Source organism: Pleurodeles waltl, chromosome 7 (genome assembly GCF_031143425.1).
Source record: "Pleurodeles waltl isolate 20211129_DDA chromosome 7, aPleWal1.hap1.20221129, whole genome shotgun sequence".
NCBI classification, from domain to species: domain Eukaryota; kingdom Metazoa; phylum Chordata; class Amphibia; order Caudata; family Salamandridae; genus Pleurodeles; species Pleurodeles waltl.
Genome location: NC_090446.1, coordinates 23,834,235 through 23,860,793, shown reverse-complemented (window position 1 = coordinate 23,860,793; position 26,559 = coordinate 23,834,235). Strand labels below are relative to the sequence as shown.

At 44.8% G+C, this 26,559-nt stretch overlaps 1 long non-coding RNA gene across 1 annotated transcript; it reads right to left on the bottom strand.

Annotated features, from left to right (window-relative positions):
• Positions 1 to 1,049: 1,049 nt before the first annotated feature.
• Positions 1,050 to 19,637, bottom strand: LOC138303582 (uncharacterized). Its single transcript, XR_011205416.1, has 2 exons — positions 19,173 to 19,637; positions 1,050 to 1,324 (listed from the first exon to the last, which is right to left on the bottom strand). It is a non-coding gene; the product is annotated as an uncharacterized lncRNA (long non-coding RNA).
• Between the last annotated feature and the right edge of the window lie 6,922 nt (positions 19,638 to 26,559).

The window sequence follows — 26,559 nt, the reverse complement described above, 5'->3', positions numbered from 1 at the left end:
GACCTGTCTTAAAAGTGCACAGATGTCCTACCTTTCCTGCCTCCAGATGAAATACAGGGGGTATGCAGGGGGTATGCAGCCCATTGCGTAGAGACAGGACATAACCTATTCTGGTGTAAGTGAGGCTGTGCCCAGCTCCTCCTCTTGCCAGTGATTGCGCACATTGACACAACTAAGCTCCCATTGTGTGCTGCTGTCTAGGAGGAATACACAACGCCCAGTGCTAACTACACCCAGTCAGGTGATCAGACACAGCTACAGGCACCAAATTGCTAACACAAAAAAATGCAAACTTGCTAAAACATTCTATACACAGTGCATCCTACCCTCTGGTCTGTCCGGGGCCTACCCTAGGGGTCACTTACTTGTATTAGAAAGGAAGGTTTTGGCCTGTTAAAAGCTTTACTTTGCCATGTCAACATGGCAGTTTGAAAGTACATATACACGGGCAGCAATGCAAGGCATGGGGCATGTTTAAAGTGCTACTTCAGTGGGTGGCGCAATCAATGCAATCAGTGCTGCAAGCCACTAGTCCATTTAATTAATAGGCCCTGGTTACATGTAGTGAATTTTACTAGGGGCTTATAAGTATATTAAATATGCCAGCTCTGGCTAAGCCAATATTACCCTGTTTTAAGCAGGAAGAACAATCATTTTAGCACTGGTTAGCATATTCAGCAAAAATGTAAGAGTGAACTTAAAAACGTTTAGAGAGGGCCATTTCCAACAAGTGCCTTCTATATTAACACAGTTTCAGTTAGTAATAACATGAAAGCCCGGTTGGTGTAGCACCCCATCTTAAATATTGCACTATATGGTAACCATTTTGATATTTAAGTTACCCAAACCAATAAGTGATGTACAATATTATTGTGATTGCTTGTGACAAGATATTCTTTTGTTTGGAAAAGATTAGATATGATATGAAAGAGAATCAATATAAGCATGAAAAAGAACATGTTTGTGGTAAGTTCATCCCTTTTACTAGTACAAATACCACCATTTGTTTGGTTTTATAATTAAAGAAACCATAAAAACATTTATGCATATTTCCTTTTAGCCAAAAATAGTTTATTAACAGTTTTTTACTTAAATCACTTGTAATATTATACAAGAGTTGACATAAATGTACTAAATAATAGTTCAATATACTGAACAAGACAAAACAGAAGTCCTGTTTTAGAGCATCTCTTTTGACTTTTTTCACTGTTTGAACTTCATCAAGTTCATCCTCATCAGAGGGTAGGAGGTATCCTCTCATTAGCACTAGTTCTGCTTCATATCTATTTAGGCCTTCTATTTTTTGGAGAAGTTTGATTGTTATCTGCAATAGAAAAAAAAGAAAAAACGTTAAAAATCTCTATACTTTTTACTTTTAGCAGTAAAGGTTACATAGAAAGTAAAGATACCATTTGACATGCCTTACAAGAAAGTCGCCTGTTATTTCTCTTTAATGTATATATATATATATATATATATATATATATATATATATATATATATATATATATATATATATATATGAGCAGCAATGTTTACTATGCATTTCCCCAAGCTTGTTATGGACGAAGAAGGCCAGGGTGCTTTACAGTACCTGCAGAATCCGTCCTATAAACATATTTCCAGCACACTGGATCTTATCAACCCTCATGTATCCCCATACATCACAGCCACATAGAAGCTTGGAGATGCACTTGGCCTGAGATAGCTCAACTAAGATGCTTGGAGATCAAGAGCTTGAACTCTAGGTTAAACTGGCTACTGCCACTGTGGCCTTATCAAGCTGGCATCTCCTTTACTAGATAAACACTGAGAGGGTGTTACCCACCATATTTAAATCTGGCACATATCTTGACTCAGGCCGCGGACGCGGCAGGGAAAGGCGCAAACAACAGTATATGCGGAGAGAGGCGCAGGAGGTTTTGCTCAACTTCAAATGTGTGTGGAGTGAGGCGATAAGGGGTGTGCGCCAGGGGAGACGCTACACCGCTAGGTGCAGTCTTCGAGGTCTAAGATCACTCTCGGGAGCAGACCTAACAGAAGTAAAGAACCGAGGGGGAGAGATAACTACTCCAGTATTAATGTCACCGGTTAAGCACTATTTGAAAGGTCCTCAGGTGGGTATTGGTAAGCTGGGGGCAATACGGAAAGGAAAGCCGGGATCTCGAGGGCCGGAGTGCAATATAACTATGGACAATATATGTTCAACTAAAAGGAGAGGTCAATCTAGAGCAAAGGAGAGTCTGGGGGAGTTGGAGAACAATACAAAAGGAGGCTCAGGAGGAAAAAGTGGTACCCCAGGGTAAATAACTAAATACTTCCAGTCAGGCGTGGAGGAAATAAGTGAGATTTCCCCGGCTTCTATGGAATCACAATCGGCCCCAGAGGGCTCAGCTGTATTGGAGCGGGGCTCCCCGGTGCAGTGGGAGGCACAGATGACCCAGTTAACTACAATAGGGGGTATCTCTCTAAGGGGCAAGGAAGACCCCTTGTCCGTACAGGGGCCCCTTCCAGAGCCTAACGCTTCAGCCCTCATCGAGCCCAGGGATGGGGGAGTATATGAGCTCTTACTTTCCCTTACGAAAGAGATTCGAGAGAAGTTCGAGATTTCTGAAAACAATCAGGCTAAGATACAAGAAGCGTGCGTGATTTTAGAGACTAAGATCAATCAGTTAACAGATCGGGTTGGCAAGGTGGAGGAGGCTATGGAGCAGCAGAAAAATCAGGTGCTGGCCAACTCTCAAGACATTGCGCATCTTAAGCGGGGGGAGAGGGCTCTACAGGATAAACTAGAGTTTCTGGAGAATAACATGAGAAGAAATAACATTAGAGTTCTTGGAGTACCGGAGGGGGCGGAAGGAGCAGACCTCAAGGGTTATCTGGTATCATTGATAAAAGATGCAATGCTAGGTCTTGCGCATCTGAAATTGGAGGACGATATTCAAAGGATACACCGAGACCCGTTCAAAAAGAACGCGGGAAGGAAATCCCCTAGAAGAATCTTAGTGAACTTCGCCACTTACTCAATAAAAGAGAAGATTCTGTCTGAGGCCCTGAAGGTGGGAAACTTCATGAAGGATGACTGGTCCTTCAGAATTCGATCAGATGTCTCCGGAGTGACTTTGGACAGACAGTGGGAGCTGGGGAAATTAATGCAAGAACTTCGCTCTTTGGGAGCAACAGTGCAGTTAAGGTTTCCGGCGGCCCTGCGGATTATGTGGCAGAATAAAACTCATAACATAAGAGAGCCAGAGGAGGTTAAGGCCTTTATAGAACAGATAAAGTTGTCGCAATAATGTAATGGTATTGGTATGATTGAAGATTGCCCGGTGTGCGGAGGGCTCTATGGGATAAGCAATGGCTGTCCTATTAAAAGTAGGGAGGGTTCCCATGGGTGGTTGGGGTGGGGCATAAGGGGTTTTGGAGGGGGTTGGAGAATTTGTTGTTTTGGGTGTGGGAGCATAAGGGGAAAAAAAGGTTAAAAATAAAACAAATGTCCTCAAAATGTATTTTTTTCGAGGTAAGAAGGGGAGGACCCAAGTATTTTCTTTTTCTTTTCTTATTATAGGATGGGTAAGCAGGAGGGCTTATTATTAAAAATAAGCTCATGGAATATCAACGGGCTCAGGGTCAAGTGTAGAAGAAGGAAGATTTTGGAATTTCTTAGGCAGGCGGAGGAGGATGTGATTATATTACAAGAGACGCATCTCTCACAAGAAGAATGGGAAAATGTGTTTAAAAATACAAGGTGGATATCGAGGGGTATAGTGACCAATCAGTCGTGCCCAGTCAAAGGCGTTGCGATTCTTTTTAAAGAAAAAATAGCGAAGGGATTATGTATAGGGGCGGTGCATGCTGACTTAAAGGGTAGATGGGTGGTGGTGGAGGGTTTTTTTTTTGGGCGTATGGCTCACGATCACAGGTTATTATGGACCCAATACAGATGATTCTACTTCATTTATAGAACTGTACAATCTTCTTCTGAAAACTAAATACCCGGTTGTATTAGGTGGGGATTTTAATATATTATTGAATTTGGCCTTGGACAAATCCACTCCCCGGGGGACAGCTAATTCCCCTAGATGTAAGTTACTGGTTAAACAGGCAATAACCGATCTGGGGTTGGTGGACGTGTGGCAGGTTAAGGGGGGTGTAGGACCCAGATTTACTTTTCATAACAAGAAATATGGGCATAAGTCCAGAATAGATTTCTTTCTAATACAAAATAGCTTGATAGGAAATGTTTCCTCAATAGTGCATGCCCCGGCACATCTATCAGATCATGCGGCTGTTAAGCTGTATCTCTCCTTCACGGCGCAAGTTCCTATGTTTCGAGGTACAATAAGTCGTTCATTATTACTGGATGACCTGATTATTGAGACATTAAGAAAGGATACAATAGAGTTTTTTTAAGTGAATCAGGGGTCTGCTAGTTTGCGAATAGTTTGGGATGCATACAAAGCCTATATAAGGGGGAGGTTGATTAATTTGGCTCTATTTAGGCGCAGGGAGGAGAGAGAGAAATTACGTAGTGTCGAGACCAGTATAGCGACGTTGCAGGATTCTATACAAGCCGCACAGGAAACGGGGAAAAGGGATCAATTAATGTTACTCGAACGACAGCATGAGGAAGCCCACTCGAAATTAGAGTATTTATTGGAAGCTCGAGAAAGAAAGAAATGGGAAGCTAGTCAGTACGTGCATTATGAATATGGGGAAGGGTGCAGTAGGTAAAATCTGACGATTCAAAGAAACATATTTCTTCAATTAGGTCTAAGGCTACTGGTCAGATTTGTGTAGAAGGAACAGAAATAGAAGCTGCTTTTGTTTCCTTTTTTCAAAATCTGTATTCAGATGAGCTGCAGAACTCTGAGGAGCAGGTTAGAGATTTCTTGGCTACGGTTAGGCTGCCATGTCTGGAGAGCTCAGCGTTACACATTTTAGAAGGAGAGGTAACCAGGTCTGAATTAATTGACATTTTTAAGGGTTTGAAGAGAGGAAAAGCCTCGGGCCCAGATGATCTCCCGAATGAGCTATATTTGGTACTGAGGGAAGAATTAATTCCGGTTCTAATGAAATTGTTTAATCATATGCTTTTGGAAGGGGGCCAAGCACTGAGCTCCTGGAGGGAAGCAGTAATTTGTTTAATCTTGAAGCCCCGTAAGGACCCAACACAGTGCTCCTCTTATCGGCCTATTTCACTACTGAATTCAGACTATAAAATTTATACAAGTCTGTTATCTAAAAGGCTGGGGAAGGTTTTGCCGGGACTGGTCCACCCAGATCAGAAAGGGTTTATTAAAGGTAGACAGTTACAGGACTTAGTGCACGATTTACTGGCGGCAATGGACTTGGCTTTAGCAGAGAGGCTTCCCCTTGCAATAATAACTTTTGATGCAGCCAAGGCATTTGATCAGGTAAACTGGTTATTTTTGCAGGTGGTTATGGAAAGGTTTGGATTAGGGACTACCTTTATTAGAGCAGTTAATGAACTATATAGGTCACCAACAGCGAGAATTCTGATTAATGATGTGCTTTCACAAGAAGTAGCTATTTTCAGAGGGACGCGGCAGGGCTGTCCCCTGTCCCCTTTGTTATTCGATCTATATATTGAGCCGCTTGCAACACTGCTTAGAAATAACGGGGAAATCCTTTCCTTTCAGAGTAGGAGCTGGGAGAAGAAGGTTGCATTATACGCGGACGATCTTATGATCTACACTAGGGATCTTTCTTTTTCACTTCCTCCAATAAAATTGGCGATAGAAGGCTTTGGTAGAATGTCAGGATATAATGTCAATGCTGAGAAGACAGAGATTATGTGTTGGAACATGTCATATGAATCTCCGCTAGTTAAACAGGAAATTAGATATTTAGGAGTCCAGATCACAAAAGAATTGGGGGACTTGGCAAGGATACATTTTGAGAAAATACATTTAGAGGCCAAGAAACTCCTTAGAACATGGGCGGCTCTCCCGCTGTCTTTAATAGGTAGATCCAATATCTTGAAAATGATAATTCTGCCAAAATTCGCTTTTCTATTTAATACTATCCCGTTGGAATTTAAGAGCAAGTGGTTTACAAAATTGCAGGGAGACATGTCTTCGTTTGTCTGGGCACAAAAGGGAATAAGAATTTCATGGAAAAAGTTATGCAAGAGAAAGGAACGGGGGGGGGCTAGCAACACCTGATTTTTATAAGTATTATTTGGCTTTTCAATTTAAGAATAGTAGAATTCTATTAAATAAAAAGTCAGAATACACCCCAATGTGGGCAGCATTGACTGCATATGCGGGGGAAGGGGCTGAGTTTTTTTTGTATAAATGTGGCCACCCAAGGTTTTTCAAAAAAGTTAGACTTAAGAATTTGGTTACAGATTCGCAACTTACTGCGGATAGCTTATTACTCTGGCTCAGCTCCAATATGGGACTCACATGGTACCCCGGCATGCCTTCATGATAAACTATCAAATCCAATGAAGGCGAGCGGGATACTACGATGGGGATAGATTATAGAGGGGGCGAATTTGATACCATGGGCCACATTTCTGGAGAGAGTGGGAGGAGACATCTCTAAATTTAAGTATTACCAGTTGGCTAGCTGGATTAAATCTTTACAAGAAGGAGAAATTGGTAGATCTTGCTGGGATGAGAAACTAACTCAAAGACCTCTACCTAAGGAAATTGCGGTCTGGTATTAAGCCTTGATGGAGGCAGTTGAGGGGGATCCCCCCCTTCCGCTCCAGAAATGGGAAGAGGAGTTCCCAAATATGGACATAATAGAGATGTGGCAAAAATCATGTTCTATTCTCTGGAATACGGTTAAATCTGCGGCAATGAGGAGGAATCATTTGTTTACATTGCACAGAGTGTATTGGACTCCAGCAAGGTTATCCCGTATAAGTAGAATCCAGAAGAAATGCCCACGATGTGAAGGCATTGATGAGGACGATATTCATATGTTCTGGGATTGTCCTGGCTTAGCTAATTATTGGGTAGATGTGCAGAATGTCTTAAATAGGATATTTGGGTAAGAAATAAAATTGAATTCTGCTCTAGTGTTATTTGGGGTTTGTGAGATGAGAGACCAATCACAGCAATGTTTTTTGTTTCTTTTGATGCTTATTGCTCGGCGGCAAATCTGTCATAACTGGATATGTTCACAACCCCCTACAGTGCAGGAGTGGCTGAACTCAATAGATAGATTATATAAACTGGACAGAGCCGGGCCGATCAGTAAAAGAGATGTCTTGTGGGTGGGATGGGAAAATGATTGGTAAAATCTTACTCGAGTTGCTCAGGAAGTCTGATGATTATACCTGAACCCCCCTTCAGTACACCTGGCCCCACTGTCCATTCAGGATTTTGGGCGGAGGGGGGAAGGATTTGCCAAGGATATAAGGAGATCCATAGAAAAGAGCATCAGGTGGAATGGCCCGTTGATACTAGGGGGCTAGATACCTGGAGTAAAAATGGATCCTCTCGTTATTGGCACGGGTCGGTGAGATGAGGACAAACAAAAAAAAAAAAAAAAGCTGGCATCTCCTTTCCTCAAGCTGGAGCTTCCAATTGTTATTCAGATCAAATAGCATCCTAGATAAGAAAAAGCCAATACTTCGGCCAATGTGTGATTGCCCACCTTACAAGTTTTGGACCTGGTGTATCAGGGACCTGACATATTTTTTTGTGAAGTTTACCTCAAGGTCAAAACTGTCCATAAATGCAACAAATGTTTGCAGTAGTGACTTCAAGCCCACCATAGTTCATGCCATAAGGCATACAATAAAACAGGAAGCGGTCTCGTACCCACCCTTGGGCAGTCAGCCAGCACTGAGAGGAGAGCCTGTTCAAGTCCATTAATGTAGACGGGTGAGCAAGAAAGGGGCAGACAAACATCCCTGGTGGACATCCCCAGTGGTGCCAAAATGCTGGGTGCAATCCGCACCCTGTGAATACCGCACCAAAGCTGAGGTGTTGGCATACAAGTTTGATAAAAGATGTACAATTTCTGGTTCCATCCACATCACAAGAAGCAGGCCCCACAGTTTCCTGAGACTGGCCCTGTCAAAGGTGGACATGTGGTCCATAAATACCAGGTGAAGTGATCCAGGCCGGACAACGGTATACTCATTTATGATTAAATAGAAATCTAAGTATTGATCCGTTGCTGATTTGCCTGGCTGAAAGCCAGATTGGACCTAAAAAAATATATCATTTGTGTCTGCATTCAACATCAATCTATTTAAGAGTACCCTTTCAAGGACCTTCACCTCTGCGTCAATTAGTGATACCGGCTGATTGCAATGTGAGTTGTTTGTGTCCCATACTTAAATATTGGTACAATTGCAGCAGTAGACCATGAGTCTGGCCACCCTCCCTCGCTGCGGCATTGAGAGCCATTGTCAAGGCTGGCCACCAGATCAATGTTGTCCACAAACAAGTCAGAGGGTATACCATTGGGTCGTGGGCCTTATTGTGAGATAATACCTGAATATTCTGAGAAACTTTATCTATAGTAAAGAAAATATTACCTCTGCCCACCAGTAAACCACCTGGGCCCTCCGCACCTTTACTGAGGCCAAAGCTGTGAACTCCTTTAAAATGTTCCACCCATTGTTACTCCAAAATGTGGTGACATAAAAAAGTATAGTTACGTTGGCAAAACAAGTTCTATTTATCGTCCTCTAAACCAGAGAGTTCTTTCTAGTTTCACAGGCCTGAGCTAAATCCTCCCATGAGGTCTTACTTAAGATTAACTTGTGGTTTGCTAAGGCCTTATCATATTTCTTCCAACATATATGTACCTTGACTATATATATATATATATATTTGTTATTTCTTTTTCAAGGTACATAGATATGGAGTTAACAATAGTAAATTTATACATACCTATTTGCACTTACCGTCACAATATTTTGTTCTCCAATTTTTTGACATGACTTTCTGTCCACACAATATTTTCCACTTTGATATTCTACCAGACACTGTTTATATTTCTCTCATACACTTTGATACACTATGACTTGACTTAGTATACTATGTATAAAAGCAGGCTGAGATATTGGCCCTCATTACGACATTGGCAGGCGGCTGAAGCTGCCCGCCAAGATCTGACCGCCGGGCGACCGCCAATGCAGCCGCACTCCGGCCACGGCCATTAGGAGATCCCCGCTGGGATGGCGGGCGGAAACCTGGTTTCCGCCCGCCGGCCCAGCAGGGATCTCGGCCGCAACAAAGGAGCCAACTCCAAATGGATTCAGCAGTGTTGCGGCCGTGCAACGGGTGCAGTTGCACCCATCGTGCTTTTCACTGTCTGCATAGCAGACAGTGAAAAGCTGCATGGGGCCGTGGCAGGGGGCCCCTGCACTGCCCATGCCAGTGGCATGGGCAGGGGCCCCTGGCCCCAAGACTCCCCGTACCGCCAGCCTTTTCCTGGCGGTTCAAACTGCCAGGAAAAAGCTGGTGGTAGGGGGACTCGTAATCCCCTGGGCACTGCAGCGCTGCCCTGGGGGATTGAAACCGCCGGGACCAATGTGGCGGGAAACCACCGGGCCCGGCGGTGCGACCGCGGTGCTTTCGCCGCGGTCGTAATACTAGGGATTTCACCGCCAGCTTGCTGGTGGTGAAATCCGCCTCAACAACCCTGGCGGTCCAAGACCGCCAGGGTTGTAATGAGGGCCTTTATCTTTTAAGGAGGGACATGTCACCAACCACAAACACAACACATACTTAAAATCACTGATATATGTACGTATGTACAGAAAAACACACATACATACACCACTCTTATAGATGAAAACAAACAAGGCCAATACCTGTCTCCACTCTCAATCTAGTCTCTCCTGTTTTTGTCGAGATGGCTATTAATGCCTGGTCATCACATACTTTCACTCTATGCGCAGTAGTCCCATAGTCTAGCGACTTGATTCTAGTTATTGATGACATTGCTCTTCTGGCTCAATTTTCGCAGGTAGTGTATGATCAATAGAGTAGTCTTTACAAATTGACTCACTTCTATGTCACTTTTCTAAGTTGCGAGAGGAGACAGGTGGTAATTTAGCATTTAAATTGTTTATCACATTGTGTGCTTGTGTGTCAGTGTGTGGCACTGCTGTTTTTTCGACTCACATAAATTCCAAAGCTACGGAGATATGTAGCGCTGCTATCTTTAAAATTGCTAGACCCTTTGAATTCTATACTGTGCTGGACTACACTTCAGAAAGATACTTCCATGGTACTGAATAGCTACAGGCACGTCCTGGGCTACTTGTTGGAGAGATTTTGTTCACTAAGTAATTACGAGCCTCACAAAAAGAGCCAGGGTGTGGGGCTTCAGTTATGCTACCCAATATGAGCAGTACTCTATGTAACGTTAATTCTGGGAGGGATGCTGATTTAACAGAAATTGTTTGTTGAACCCTGCCAATCTCTTGTTTAAAGAAGATTTACTAGGTAATCTGCCATTATGGGCTTGATTATTCACTTAATTCCTCATTTCCCCAGACGTTTTTGTGCATATTATAACCCTTTTAGCATCCAAAATCTTGTGCTGAAAGTAAACAGACACTCAGCGCCTCATTTACAAGAAAATGGTGCATCAGCTCTGAGGCGCCACTTTTCTTGTGTCGCTCTGTCCCCCCCTAATGTCACCATGTCAGTGCTGTACTTATTATACAGTGCACCATGGCACAGGTTTGCACAACAGCGCCAACATTTATGACGCTATTGTGGTGCTTTGCTGGAATGGCACCATAAATTATGGCCCTAGTCCATCAAAGTACAGGGGGGCCCATTAGATACCATGGAGAAGTCAGTTTAACGCCTGCCCTAAAATACCCTTTAAATGCGTTAAAAATGACAGGAAATTTAGTGCTGTAAAGCCTTCCTGTGAGGGAATGCCCCCCTTGCATAAATTGTACCTGGCACAGGTATAATGTGGAGCAAGAGGTTACAAAGTGGCAAAATGCAACCACTGCACCACTTTGTAACTATGGCAGCCTCCTTAAAGCCGCCTTAACATTAAAAAAATGATGCTAGGGTTGCGCAACAAGGCACAAGGGACTTATAAATGAGCCCATTAATGTTTTCAAGTAGTTCATAATTCAAATTGGACCAAAAAATGGTGTTACTAGCCGCATCTGAATTACAAGCTACAGTTTTTTACTAGGAGATTCCTCAGGGCCCTGTACGAACCATGCTGTGACATGCTAACATGTGTGAAAGGACTAGGCTGTTAAACTAATCTATGCTCAGACTGGTAAGTCTAGTTCAGCTTTTGTATGACTTTATGTCAGGCACACTGCCTTTATTCCATCAGCAACAATTAGAGATGTTCAGACCCCCCACAAACATTTCTATAGATTGGCACAAATGGCTGTCATGGTGATTCCTAATAATGTAAGGAAGGTTTGAAGGGTGGCTCTCTTGAACAAGAGGGTCATTTGTCAAAATCTTACAAAGTGTTGTAATTTTCATAATAAAATTCTCAAAGAGGCTGTTTGTTTTTGAAAAATAAAATGACCTAATGATCCCCATAGTGTGGGAGTCATTTTTGTACTGCCCCGCACCAGCACGATATACCTGATGGTGACATAAGCCTTGCAACCACCCGCTCAAACTAGGGCTATTGGTCCGTTGGAGACAGGTTTACGCCAATGGGTTAATTTTCATTCTTCACTGTAAACCTGACATTCCATTCACATGTACAATGGGCGAGTGGACCAAACGCTTGGAGGTGAGGGTACTCTGCAGCCATTGCACCAGAATACCTTCTGTGCTAAAACCTAAATCAGCTCCTCTAAATCAATCAACGCAGCAGGCTGTGTGTAGGTGTGCTTCACTAATGTGGCATTGGTGTGAGTCAGGTCCCCTTTAAGCTATTGGTTTTGGGAAGAAAGGCTCAGAGTGGGAAAGTTCAAATTGCCCGCCCATAGAGGTCATCATGTTGGCCACCCACGTTTGGCATCGTACCCTGGTCCTAAATTCTATGGAGGGACTTAGGCCCTGATTTAGCATCTCCAGGCTCCCACTTTAGAACACTTCTGGACTTGAAGATCAGGACTGATCCCGCTGTCTGTGACCTGAGAGGAGCCCTGAAAGGACTGGACCTGCTCTCTCTCTCGTGAACCCCAGACAAAGGGTCATAAGGCTGACCTCCTGTTAAAGCAGAAAGGGACACAGCAAGCTACAAGAGTCATGTTCCTGCAGCTGCCCAGTTGACCAGTGGCCACTGGACCTGCTCTTTGGCCTCTTTCCTCTTTACTTGAGGCTGACAGAGGCTCAGAGGTACAACTTTCATCTTTAGCCAGAGACTAAGAGAGGATCAAAGGTATCCCTCTATTTTTAAGCCTGAGACTAAGAAAGGGTCATGGGTACCCCTTTCTTCTTTAGTCTGATGCTGAGAGAGGATCGGAGTTACCCCTATCTTTGTTAACATGAGACTAGGGATTGCACCTTTCCTGACATGGCTTTTCACACATGCTATTGCACACACTAGGGATGTGCTGTCACACTGAGCCTTTAACACTGTCCTTCTGTTTCTAAGCACTGCAAACAGTAGATGTCACTATTATTCAATGCATAATACTTGATTTATCGACCTTGGAAGAATGGAAGATGAGTCTGCCTTGCTGGGATTTAAATGTATGGTTTCCCATACACCACATTTTGCCATTAGCAAGCATTTAGCTCCCTGAGCCATCCTGCCAGGAGCTGACCTTCTTGTATTTCCAAAACAGATATTCCCTGCTGTGCACGAGACAACCAAGGTGTTTAGAAATTAATACAGTGTATGCCTATATTGACATTCCCTTGTAATAAAAATAGTTCACCTCTGACAGTAAAATATGGCAATTCCCTTTTGATTGAGGTGTTTGCTGGGACTAGGACTTCACTTCCTGTGATGTCACTCCACCTAACCCCATAGAACATTGTGTGTGCAAACTTCTGGTTTTTTTCTCCGGCCTTTGAGACAGCTTTAACTGTCTCACCAGACTATTTTTTTTCTTTAAAAAAAAAACCTCCACATGTAATACACACGCATAGAGGGCCTTTTTATTATGTCGAGCATTTGAGACCTCTTGTATATACTTCTATACTTCTTTGTAGGATCTGTGCTTTTTCACTGGTTTGTTTCAGTGTCCTTAAAAAATACTCACTTGCTAGTGGTCAATCCTTGCTCTTTGTCCCACCTTTTCCACAGTTGTACACTCCCCTGGAGCATGGCCCTAGTACTTTTATCCTTCCACTTGTGCCTATGTAGCATGTGCTTAGGGATTACTTTTTTCAAAGGCTAATAGCATTTGACCAGAGCGCTGGATGTTTCAGTGGCTCCAGTCTGTTTCTGTTATCAGGGCTCTAGTCTATTAGTTATTTTCATCTGCAGTCATGTGTGACTTTGTTTATTCCATTCCTTACTCTTCTTCACGTATTTTCTCTTCTTGCATTGGAAATGATTGTTCCTTTTGTCTGTCTCTGCGAGCTCACGGCAGCGCTTTCAACCGGCCACTTATGTCAACTGTTTTACTTTTTATTTTCAGTTTGTGTGGCAAGAAAACCCTAATAGCTCTAACTCCAGCGAACGCGAGACCCACTGCAGTTCAAATTGTTGTTTTCTTAGCTTCCTTTGAAGACACGGTGTTCCCAGCCCGGCAGTCAGCGGCTTCGTATGAACATAGCATGTCTGTACTCATCCTCAACTTGAAATCCTCCTTAGCCGTTTCCGCTCTTTACTCCCAACCATTGCCCCACAAACAAATCTCTCACAAGAATCTCACAAGACCCCCGCCCCGCCTCCTCATGGAGCAGTTCTAACTAAGCAGCAGCTAAACTCCATCTAGAAGATTTTAGCATTGCTGCCCACTAGGTGCCGACCACAGACCAAGAAAATGTCATGCGTGATGGAGCCATCAACATTTCAAAGATATTTCATCTTGACCACCAGCAGTACTACCGACATGTTTCAGAGGATGTATGTACAATGGTAACTTTGCTCAATTGTTTAAAGGCAAAGAAGCTGGGAGGCCGGAACCTTTTATAGGTTCTAGAATTTCTATCGCCTCACATGAAATGCTCATATTGAAGCTTACAAAACAGTTTGTATTACTTGTTTCTAATGGAAAGACCAGCAAATAAGCTGCGAAAATACGTAAGAATCTGGGAGAATAGTGGGCTTGCATTTGGTGGGAGGATCTTGCCAGCACTACAGTAACGTACAGAAGACAACACCTAAGAGAACAAAATGTTAAGTAGCTGCCACTCACCCGGAAATACAACTAATGCACTTCCGAAGCAAGCTATTTAAACACTGCTATGAAGAACATGTGTCCGTTTAAATACACTTAAGTTCTCCCGCTTAATTTTGCAATTGGATGAATTTGAGTGTGAAATGATCAATAAAATTATGCCACTATAAGGTGCAGAGTCAGTGAACATCTGGACATATTTAACTTTAGTTTCATACTTAAAGTGTCTTTCATTCCTGACCAGTCTGTACCCGTGTTTTACCAAATACTGCCAGTTTATTCTTTAGAACAGCTCTGGTATGGTGTGGAAATTGGCATTTGTATAGTACTTCGATACAGCTAATGTGGCCTCAACACTGGTTTTACTACGTCGATGTATTTAAAAAGACGATTTTTGTCTTTTTTTCAAGGAAGGATTGTATCTACGCTTTGGAATTGTTTGATAAATGCAAATGCCATTTTATGTAGAATGAGAACCGGGAAGGCGCCATGCAGTGTACATGTAATTGACAAGAAAAGTAGATGCTGTCTGGCTACTGTGTGCTTGTAATTAAACATGCAGTTCTCACTGTGTAGTTGAAGTACTCCCGGCCGCACTCGAGGCGGACATGGGAAATTCTATCTACCTGTCGTGCTTTCCCTCTGTTTCAAATGTCGACTTTAGCATACTTGTTTCTCATCTAAAATTAATTTGCTGTCATTCGTGTTATCTACAAAAGGACTGAGTACACTGTTCCAAAAGGTCTATATACAGGGACGAGAGGTGTCAGTACTTTAGTAGGAGAGCCCTCAAGCATCGAGTGCCACCACTACATGTGTGGTGGTCCGCCAGACATTGCAGTGCCGGTCTGACGAGGAGACAGCCCAATGATGATGCTCAGCGTCCTAAATCGATGCTTGAGCGCTCTCCTACTAAAGTACTGACACCTCTCGTCCCTGTATATAGACCTTTTGGAACAGTGTACTCAGTCCTTTTGTAGGTTCACGTTTGGGAGAACATACACTGGACCACAATTTTCCCAGTCCCTCCTCTTTTTTTCATGTCATTCGTGTTATGCAAGGAGGCACAAAAAGAAAAAGCTGGAAGAGGGAATGGGAGATGCAGAAAAGGAAAAAAAAAAAAGCATTGACAAGTTGAGTGGCTTTTATTTTTAAGTCGAGCACGCAAGCCAGCAGCTGTGATGGTGGGGTGGGGAAAGTGGTATTCTGTTGGAATTAGCATGGCAGATTTAAATCAGGATGCTAAATGGCAACATTTTCTTTTTTTGATGCAGATAAAGAAAAAAGCGAAGTGCTTTAGTTATGTGCAGGGACACTGGAATTATATGGTGGGAAAGACGAAATTATGAGGCAGGGTTGACCAATTTGTGTGGCAAGAAAAGTCCAGGTATGAATTTACAATGCTCAATAGCTCTAACTCAAGCAAATGCGAGACCTGTTGCATTGCAAATGCTTTTTTTTGTTATTGCAAGAAGAGCATGCCAAAACTTGAATCCCGTTCCCCAGACTTGTTCAAACCTGCAGGTCACAGAGCCAAACGCTTGTGCACAGACTAGTGCTCAGTGGGCCTGACATCGTCTTCTCAGCGCTTTGGGAAAGTGCTGTGATATGGCTGCATGCTCACTTGTATGGTGCATCATACAACAAAGGAAGAAAACAAATTAAATCTGCCTTTGTACATTTTGTGGTGTTTTAACAGCAGACACAGTGCTCTACAATATAGATTCAAGGCATTGGCAAAGCCAATCACTCTGGCTAAACACTTATAAGGTCCCAAAGGCAAGACCTATTGGCTATGCCAATAGTTTGTGTACTGCTGCTGTGCTGTATCAGTGCTGTGTCTGAGGGAAGCTTGCATTGTACCTTCTCTGTGAGGGAGCATGCACTGCTGCCTGTGCTGTATGTGCTGTGTGTGAGTGAAGCTTGCACTGCTGCTGTATCTGCTGTGCATGAGGGAAGTTTGCATTGCTGCTGCCTGTGCTGTATCTGCTCTGTGTGAGTGGAAGCTTGCACTGCTGCTGTGCTGTATCTGCTGTGTGTGAGGGAAGCTTGCATTGTACCTTCTCTGTGAGGGAGCATGCACTGCTGCCTGTGCTGTATGTGCTGTGTGTGAGGGAAGCTTGCATTGTACCTTCTCTGTGAGGGAGCATGCACTGCTGCCTGTGCTGTATGTGCTGTGTGTGAGTGAAGCTTGCACTGCTGCTGTATCTGCTGTGCATGAGGGAAGTTTGCATTGCTGCTGCCTATGCTGCATCTGCTCTGTGTGAGTGGAAGCTTGCACTGCTGCCTGTGCTTTATCCACTGTATACGAGAGACGCTTGCATTGTACCTTCTCTGTGAGTGAGCATGCACTAGTGCCTGTGCTTTATCTGCTGTGTGTGAGGGAAGCATGGCAAGCAAAAAAACTGACGGATTAAACCCAGATCTGTGACTGGGGGGGAATGTTTGATTGGTTCTGCATTCCGTCCATCTTCTGTTATTTTTTCATTTGTCGCCCCAAGTGGGAAGGGTGTGCCCAGACATGGGTCCTGTGCTTGCTATGCCACCAGATTCAAGCTAGCCTGGCTGATGAAGGGTGATACTCTGAAACCAGTCCCAGGATGCTTGTTTCTGGTCCAGGGAGGACCTGGCCTGGCAATTCGGGCTGGACTGTTCCAATTGGGAACAGGGTCAAGACTGATTTGCATATGGCTGGGTCCAAAATGGAATGTCATGGCAAGCAAAACAAGCATTTGCAATGCAATGGGTCTCGCATTTGCTCGAGTTAGAGCTATTAGCGTTATAAACTCCTAACCGGACACCTCTAGCCACATAAATTGAAAATGAAAAGTAAAACAGTTTCAGATAAGCAAGCCGATTCAAAGTGCCATGGCATCAGCGTGAATGAGCACACAAAAGGAAAAAGAAGTTTGCTCGCACTCAAACGTATATCGGCAAATGTGCAATTAGCCATGTAACAGGGTCGATGGCCAAGGTGGTAAATTAACCGCCCCGAGGAGGGACAAACATAAAGCATTTAACAATGATAACAAAAATATTTTTGAAGGGCAAGCCCATGAACGAATGATAGTGATGGGCGTGCGGTGGGCGTGGTTAAGATGCCAGATACATACCAACACGTCAGAAAAGCAGCGATTGCTAGCTGCTATACTCAACCTAAAAAGCACTATGACATGTTCAGCCGTAGACGCGTGTATGAATGTGCTGGAGGTGTGCTCAGAGTTGTCTTGTTCATCTGTTACTTCTGGATTAAGTGTAGGGCGGAGCTGTCAATAGTGCCACATGTGCAGTGGAACCGAGTGCAAAGGCCCAACTGGACCCCAGAGGTGCTACCAATCTCCTGCTGGGGACCACATTTGACAGCCTGCATCAAGGACACTGACAGCTTTGCTGCATCACAGGTTGAGTGTCTGTGTGGGGGAGGGCAGAGAGGGGGGCGGGGTTTGTAATAAGCAGCATCTATTAGTTTGTGGGGTTGGACAACTGGTTGGTTTATTTCCATCTCTATGGTTTTTGCGTTGCCATGGGGACGTGTTTGCTGGTGACTGTCAAAGTGAACAGAACTCTGTACTTACCGGGCAAGGGATGCTGGTCCAATCACCTGCTGTGCTGTGGCCCACGTGGCATAGAGTAGAGGTGGTGCTGGCATTACAAGGTCCTAGAACGCACCCTTCGAGGACCCTCTTGGTGTGTGAAGTCCTTGACACCCTATGTTTAGATCGAGCCTCGGCAGCGCCATGAGTCTGTCTGCAAGACCTGCTGTTGTCAAAGCACTTTGATCCCGCCTGCCGCTACAGCACTGCAGGAGGTGTGGGGTCTTGCTCTCTAAGGATTGCAGTACACTCCGATGTTTAGCAGTGGTTGTAATTGGTCACTTTAAGTACCCGGCCTATTATATGCCAAAAGCACATCGAACAATGGTTGTTTGGGAAGGACATTCTAAACGGAGCGTTCAGATGTATTTACTGTGTTGTCTATTGGCTCACAATGTTTAACATATTTGAATTGAAAACATTTCAGCACCTTCACCCAATTTTGACTCCTTAAACAACACTAAGTTGCATTCTGGGACATGTAGTTCTACTCGGCTCAAACATGCCATTATGCAAAGCACAGTCGGCAAAACGCATGGGTAAAAAACATTGTCCTTCCCAAAGCCAAGAGACCTAACTCTGCCAAATGGAAACCTATTGCATTGCAAATGCTTGTTTTTAATTGTGTCCTGCGGAAGAGGGAGACGTCATGAGCAGCCAACTTAATTAAACTTTGCCTGTACTTCAACATTAATTGTAGAAAGTGCTCCTACATAAATTGTGAGAGTAGAGCCATTCCTTCGTCCTTAATTTGTCACAAACAGACTGCGTTTTAATGTTATTTATAACTGGACTAGAGCAGCGCCTTCCACCCCCGCCTTTTAAACCCAGTCAGTCGCGGAAGGGGCGGCTGATAACTTTGTTTATTGTCCGGGATGGCAGCCAGTGAGGGGGGTGTCGTGCTCTCCCCCCAGTCATACCACCCCCGTCACTGCCCTCCGATTGGAGAGCGAAGGTGGGGATACCGGACGACATGGTCTGGTTGTGCAACCTCTTCAGTGAGTGCAAAAACAACCAAGGGTGAGACAAGCGCCGGAAAGTACCTATTTGGGACTCAAAATCGCGCTAAGAGAAAAAAAAAAAAACGTTATCAAGTCCAAGATTTACTCACAAAAAAAGTTTCTCTGCTCTCGGCGCATGCTCATAGCGCCTCCTCGCACTGTCTGCCCTGCGCCCGTCTCCATCAACCCCACTAATTGTAACAGTAATCCAAAGTGAATTCCTATCACTCTAATAAGAATGCTAAAGTGTAGCGCTTCTTTATAGGCCTCCGCCGCTTCTATGCGCTGTAAACAATGGGTGTTATTCTTCCACAAAGCAAAGGTCCTTAATTTACCGACCTTGGAAGAGTGAAGGATGATCACACCTGGTGTCAGCGCCGTGCTCTGCATCTATCAGCTGTGACATCAGTTCTTCCAAGGCAGGATCTCCATCGGTTTTCGGGGTCTGCTTGGGTGCTTCAGTCCTTGCACCCCGTTTCTCCAGGACCCCCTGGGTGTCCTTAAGCATTCCTTTGGTCCTACCTGTAGTGTCCTGCTGGATACAATCTAGTGTTTTGCCAGCCACTGGATGAGGGCTGTTTACACACACCCCACACCCATCCAACTCATCACCAGATAGCTGACCCAGCCAATGAAGAGGGCCGCTGCAGACAACGTCACAGCAGTGACCGCCTCTTGCAGGAACACTCCCTGGTAAAGCCCACGCAGAGCTCTCAAGTTTCCCGATCCTTCTGTGAACATCTATAACAGTTCAGGGTCTTAACCAGCGAGACAAGAAGTATCAGAATGAAGACAAGCACTGACAAAGTCAGTAGGTCTCGCCTTCATCATGAGTACCGATTTATTGGCTTCCCAATGCTTATCGCAAAGGAGTGCTTTAAATGGAAACATAGGAGCACTCACTATCCACAGACCCTGCTAGCTCCGAGAAGTGCCGGTACTCTCTCATTGAATGCTTTGGAGCGGCACTGAGAAGTGCAGGTACCTTCCCTTTAAATTAAAGGAGTGCAGGTAGTCTGTACCGGACAGTTCCGGCCCATTTAAAGCACTGTTGTAAAGCACTGTTTCGAAAAAGTAAATGATAAAAAAAAATCAAAAAAATCTGGCGGAAAAGCAAGCACCTATTTTAAGGGATCCCTGAAGTATGTGTGGAATCCAATATGTCCAACCTTCATAAAGGGCATATTCTATTAATCAAATACCTTTCACTCAGGAAACTGAACAATATTGAAAAATGGGAAGGCCTGTCTGAATTTAAAGGGAAGCGCTTGCAAACGCCTAATTTAATTTCCATGGGGCTCAGACGTGGAACTAAGTCAAGAGCCATTTGCTCCCCATCCTTAGCACAGAGAGCAGATCTACAGGCATCCAGGAGCAGAGATATCTTCCTTTGAGTCATGCTAAGTACACCTTCTGCATGAAACTCCAGCTGAGTGACTGCATCAGCAGCACCGCCCCCAAATCATAAAAGCCCTTGTTTGCCAAGGCATGTGCTTTCATGTAATATGTTTGTGGACAATTAAGGAGCTACCCAGTAACTCTAGGATCCGGGGAAAATAAATACTGGAGAGAACACAGATGGCCCTGAAGGGTTATTGCACTCTAACAGGAAAGCTAGGAGGGGTAGGAAATAACAAACATTTTGGGGTAGGAAGGGTGAATTTGGAGGGGGAAGCAGCGCATAAGGGAGAGATCTAGAAAACACATGAACTCTCGCAGAGAGCTCAAAGAAACAGAGAAAGTAGTTCCCAGGATGTGGGTGGTGAAAGAATGAAGGCTGTCCAATCAAAAGATGGTAAAGCTGCTGTGCCCCAGGGGAGGGAAAACAAGCCGAGGAAGCCAAGCCATCAAATAAAAAGCAAGAATATGAGAGTGACAGTAAAACCAACCATCTAGGTGATGGCATAAAACGAGCCATGGCTGACCTTAATCTCTTGGGCTTACCTTTACAGGCCTATGCGGGTGCAAGATTTAGGTGCTCTTCAGTGGGCGGGTGTTTAACTCGGGTGTCATACCTAAATATGATAACAATACTGCATTATGGAGCTGAGATAGTACCCTTAGTTTTATTGTTCAGAAACAAACAAGCATTGAAAACAACTATAGGTTTAGCCTTGGGAGCCAACCTTTTGGTTTTGGCAATGCTTGTTTTGTCTTTTTTTTTTGTAAACCCTTATTTTTGGGGGACCTGCTGTCCTTTTATCTTTATTAAAAAAATGAAAACATTAGCTAAAAGATTTTTTTGTTTCAAAAAGCATCCATTGCAGTACTTTTGTCACTGAATAGAACTAGAGAGTGTGTGTGTGGTTGAGAGAAATCAATAGGTCTTGGCTGACACCAGACCTTATAAAAAAGGCTGAACCATGCTCTTCAAGACCTGTCATTACTTCCCGCCATACAATACCGATTTGCACTTTTTTTGTTTTGTTTCCATCAGCCTTTATTTGTCCGAAACCATTCACAGTATTTAATTGATGTCAGCGGTATTTTCGTGTTTCTCTAAATTGTCGTAATAGTGGGTCCCTGCGGTATCTCATTTAGGGCACATTTCCACCAATCACTGGGGAGCTACATGAGCGAACCAGAGGCATCTCTGCTTCTGTCCAGTTCACCCACACCTTATCACCGGAGCACTCCTGGTGAGAATCTCCCCGGGACAGCTTCTGAGATGCTCTTGGGAAGGAGCCCACCCAAAAGTGGAGATGTGGGGTTAGGCAGCGAACTAGCAATGGGCCCCTGGTTTGTTTGGTAAAGTGGGCAGATGATGGGTGACAGTTCACTTCCATCTGCAGCAGCTGCTTCCGGGTCAGAACAGAGTGGGTGGGGATTGATATAGTTGTTTTATTAATATTTGATAAATGTAGATAGTAGAAAGTGCGCTTCTGCCAACTTAAGACAGCTAAGACTCAGACGCCATCTTTGATTGTGATGTGCAGCACACCACGTGAATAGAGCAGCATCTCACTGGAACAAAGGGTGAAACATGTTCCACAGTGAAGGACTTTTAAATAATACACTGAGGGCACACAGCTCTACTGCGGAACCTAGTACCAGCGTATAGTCCTTACGATGCAGTGAAGCGTGGCTGATGAGGTCCCCATGACACACGGAGCCCCCTGATGATAATTACTACTAAGGCACCATGTGTAGTGAAGTATCATCCCTTCCAGTCCACCATGACTGGATACCAGACCCCTTCCAGCTCCCACAGTGGTCTCTCTTGGGGAGACACCTGTCTGGTGCGCGACAGACAGCGCTCGCTGTGCGTTTTTGTCTCATGGCTTCCTACTTCTCACCATGTGTGTCATGAGACGAATAGCAGTTCTCATGCCTCACTGGAGAGTGCAGTGAGACTGTGATGTGCTGCGTTGGATTATCACAACATCTCTCACTACTTACACCATTGGTTGGTCCCCCCCTTCACAATTATATCAGTTCACCATTCTCCCAGGGACAAGAAACAGGCATTCTTTGTACACGGCTTAGGGGGGGACTGGATACCAAAGATCTGCACCTTAAACTGTTTCCTTTCCCCTCATTGTTGTTATTCTCATCGACCTATGTTTGTATCTGGTTACACACTGAAAACCTTTAATAAAACAAAATACTCGAAAAAAAGGTTGGTGCCACATTTGACAACCATCGAACCTCTTAGGAACAACGATGAGTTGTTTCTCACCTGGTCCCACTTACATTCATAGGCCACAGCCATGGACCACTCTTATTACCATTATTGACATGAGACTAGGTGAATGTAGTTGAGAAAATGTGATGTTTGTTTCACCCATATTCAATGTTCATTTATATCACAGATGGACCAGAAAGGAAAATGAGTTAGAGAATCTTGAGTTCTCCCTCCAAGCGTGAAATGGAAATTTGCATGATTCAGACCTGTGCTTTCAATAATATTCTGTTCCTTGGAGACAGGCAGGTAGTCTCAGACTGAAGGGTGAATCAGTGCTGTGCACTGGGGTCTGCCCCAGCAGTACGCCCAGATGTTTTGCTTTTTGATCACCCGGTTTTAGGAATTTTTACTGTGGTGAGCCTCGTTACCACTGTCTCACCCACGGTAATCACACAGTAAACGAATTGCGTGTGTTTACCGCCAGTGCCTGCATTTTACAGTAGGGCCACTGAGACACAGAAAGGGTAAGGGCACTTGGCTGGGCACACGTGTGCGGGCTGCATGTTGGGGACTACTGCTCTGCGCAGCTCGGTAACAGCACACAGGCAGCTTGCGCAACGGGAACTCTGCAGGTATGGGTATTTACCTGAGAAAAGCCTCACGAGGGAAATGTACACTAATAGAGAAAAGTCAGTGTGCTTTACTGTTTTAACTATAGTGACACTCCATTATCCACCTAGGGAGGGGACTGCCTTAGAGTGTAGATTCCCTTCCCCTGGGCCTAGAGAGACCATTGACGTCTTGAAGTAAAGTATAACATGTGCAGGAAAATGAAATTTGCCACTTCCGAAACGCTAACTGTGCATCTTGTGGGTCATTCAGAGTTTTTATATTCCCCTGGCTGAGCTCAGGATCAGATCTCAGGCTTGTTGTCACCCTGCTGTGTCCAGTAATTACATTCTCTCCAGAAGCAGGAACAGCGGCCACCCCCGCAAAAAGGAGCAATTAGCAGTACTTCTTCTTGCTCCTGAGGAGGAAAGGGGTGGGATGGAATGCTCTGTATCAATCACCCAGGTGTCACACTGCACGAGGGATGGGCCTGCTAAAGCCCCCATAACAAAGGAGAGTGCAAAGACAACTGGCACCAAGCCACTGGGGGTCCGCCTTTAAAATTCTAGTGTGGAGGTCCCTGGCAGTTATGTCAGCAAGGGGTGGAGCTGAGACCCCAGGAGCTGATGTGACCAGTAGCACCTTGATGACGTCATTTTGGATTGTCCTACCTTGCTGTGCAGGAGGGTTGGGACAGGGGTGGAGAGGTGATGTGGCACCCAGGATTGGTTAGGGGTACCTGGAACCTTTCTCTCCCCTTTATAAACTCTTGCACAAGGGGAAGACTCCCTCTTTTTACCTGCTTCATTGCTGGATTCTGGGACTGCCATGGAGAACTAGAAAGAGGAACCCCCTGACTCCCTACTCAGGACCCAGAACTCTGTCTAGTTGACACCAGGACCAGTGGACCTTCTCAAGAGCCAGTGAAGCTGCCCCTCTTTGAGGACCAGTTGGGGGAAGCCCTGGACTTTTCTGTGCCCACCAACAAAGCCACAAAGGAGAACTGGTACAGGGAGCCAGGGGGACCAGCTTTTGGAGGAACGTAGAATTTTGGAAGTGAAGAGTATTACTGCAACTGCCCCTTGTGGGTATAGCTTGCCACCAGGAGTAAAATGAGATCTGGATCATTTAAATTGGCCCAATGCGGCTCCAGTTAGGGAGTTTTGAAGTTTTGCTACCTTTGACCTAATTATCCTCACAGTGCATGGGGCTCTGCTGCAGGTCTGTTAAAATTCCCCCGGGGTGGGGCAGGGCCAAGGGGATGGCACGAGGAAGCTGTTTGACCGAATTTGGGGACAGGGCGAGCATGGAGCCCCATCCCTGTATGCATCTCGCCTGGAGATTCCATTCCCTGGACTTATGCTGTAGGGGCCGTGATCACATCCCTGACCACAAGAGTGGTCTCCACTATGGTAAAATGCCAATGTGCTTCCCCGGGATCACCAGGATTGGGGAGGCGCCATTACCCTCCCCCTGTGGGGGTGGAAGGGCTGCAGGACCCCATCCCTGGTCCCTTTTGGACTCACTGGAGATGGGGGGTGCCCTCGCACACCCTGCACGTGGCCCACACTCCCTGCTCTACCTGTCCGTGTCTAGGAGGAGCAGGAGGTGGCCACCACCAGACGTTTCTGCCTGCTGGAACGGGTAGACGCAACAAAAGACTGCTGGCTCCCACAGTTGCACACAGGAGTGTGAGCCATGTGGGAAGCTGGTGTAGGCAGCCAGGGGTAGGCTCCCCGTGCTGCCCTCCAATCTTATTGCATACAAGGGGTGCCCGATTGGGACCGGGCACCCTCCTCCCCCATCGAACACCAGGAAAATGCAACATGAGGCTGCATCTGTTAGAGAAACAGCACTGCGGATCTTCCAAGCACAGCAGGAGAGCCGCTACTATAATATTCACTGCAGTCAGGAAACTCACCCCATAACGCATTGTGGGGCCTTTCATGTGGTTCACATTTTTACCCATAACTCAGTCGATGGTGGTCCTAGGATGATGGGACGTCCTCAAAATGTTTAGCACGACGTGCTCTTTCTGTCTATGTCATTTCTGGGTCCCCATCCTAGGCTGGGGGGACCCCAAAATCATAACCTGTTCCAGCATTCAATGTCTTTTTAATCTCTCTTATGGCTGGGGTTTTTGCTATAAAGCTGGTGGTTCCCTTTTAGAGGCTGATTATATGGTTTCATTACAATGCTTTCTAAAAATGTTATTCTTTTTCTGCTGTCCTTTAGGGGCTGATATGATGATGACCATCTAGAAAGAATGTCCAAACGAAATGTTTTTATTGGGTTTACGTGATTATTGCATATGTGTTATTGATCCATCATTATTGCCATTATGACAATGATCCATGCCAAAGTAATATCCTTACTACGCCTTGACTGAACACTTTTGAAAAGTTTGGGTGACCCCTCTAGGGGGTCACCAGTGGTTGCACAATGACATCCATCAGCCAATTATTGCATTGTATTTATCAGTGAGTGTGTAATGAATGTACTTCTCCTTTTCTAAAGAAAAACTACTGACCGAGCAATCATTTATTGAGTGTTATGATTGAGCGCCAATGATTGGTGATTCCTAGCCCTCACCACCCCCCCTTGAGTAGGCCTTAGACAGTCTGCCCCACTACCCTGTGAGGGTCACGTGCTACAATGGGGTGTTTGGTTCCCACTAAGGACAATTTAGGAACTATTATTTGAGCTGGCCACACAACTAATAACCACATTTCCCACAATTGCAGATACTACCTGGAGCTGCAGTTGTGCCTCAGAGAGGTTAAAATTATGTCCCAGGCAAGCATAGCTCTGCTTGTCCTTCACTCCTTTGCCAGCACGTATGGGCTGATGGGAAACATGTTGATCCTGGCTGAGAATTTCATTGGCTGGATCAGAAGAAGCAGTGATCTCAACTCCTGTGACCTCATCCTCTGCAGCCTCATGCCCTCCCACCTAGCTGACCTTGTAATTTTCTTTCTGGTTATTATCAGTGACATTTTAACTCAACTCAACACCCTTAATCACACATGAAAATAGCCATTTTCATGTCTGATTAAGGGTGTTCACCTTTTATACTTGGGGATGGTTTATGAGTGAAGGCCAAAAGTAGACATTATCAAAACAAATTAAACTTCTTGAACTGTCTGCAGTAAGAGCCGATGCCTAACTCCTGTGTTCCCATTCTTTGACATTGGTTGGCAGAGAATACTCACGACAGAGGGGTGTGTCCCCCTCAGTGGTGCTGAAACAATTTTCACAGTGATGGTGTAGCCATCAAGGTTACATCACTGAACTCAAAGGGATTCTGAAAAATCCAGGTGTCACACAAAGTGCCACCAATCAGCCACGCCAATTCGTGGAAAAGTTGAAGTCTGTGGATGGTTGTGCACTTTGGAGCACACTGTTGCAAATATATCACTAAAGCATGGTGTGGTAGCGCACTGTAATTTTAAACAACACATTCTCCATTGAAGTAACTCATATGGTTATCCT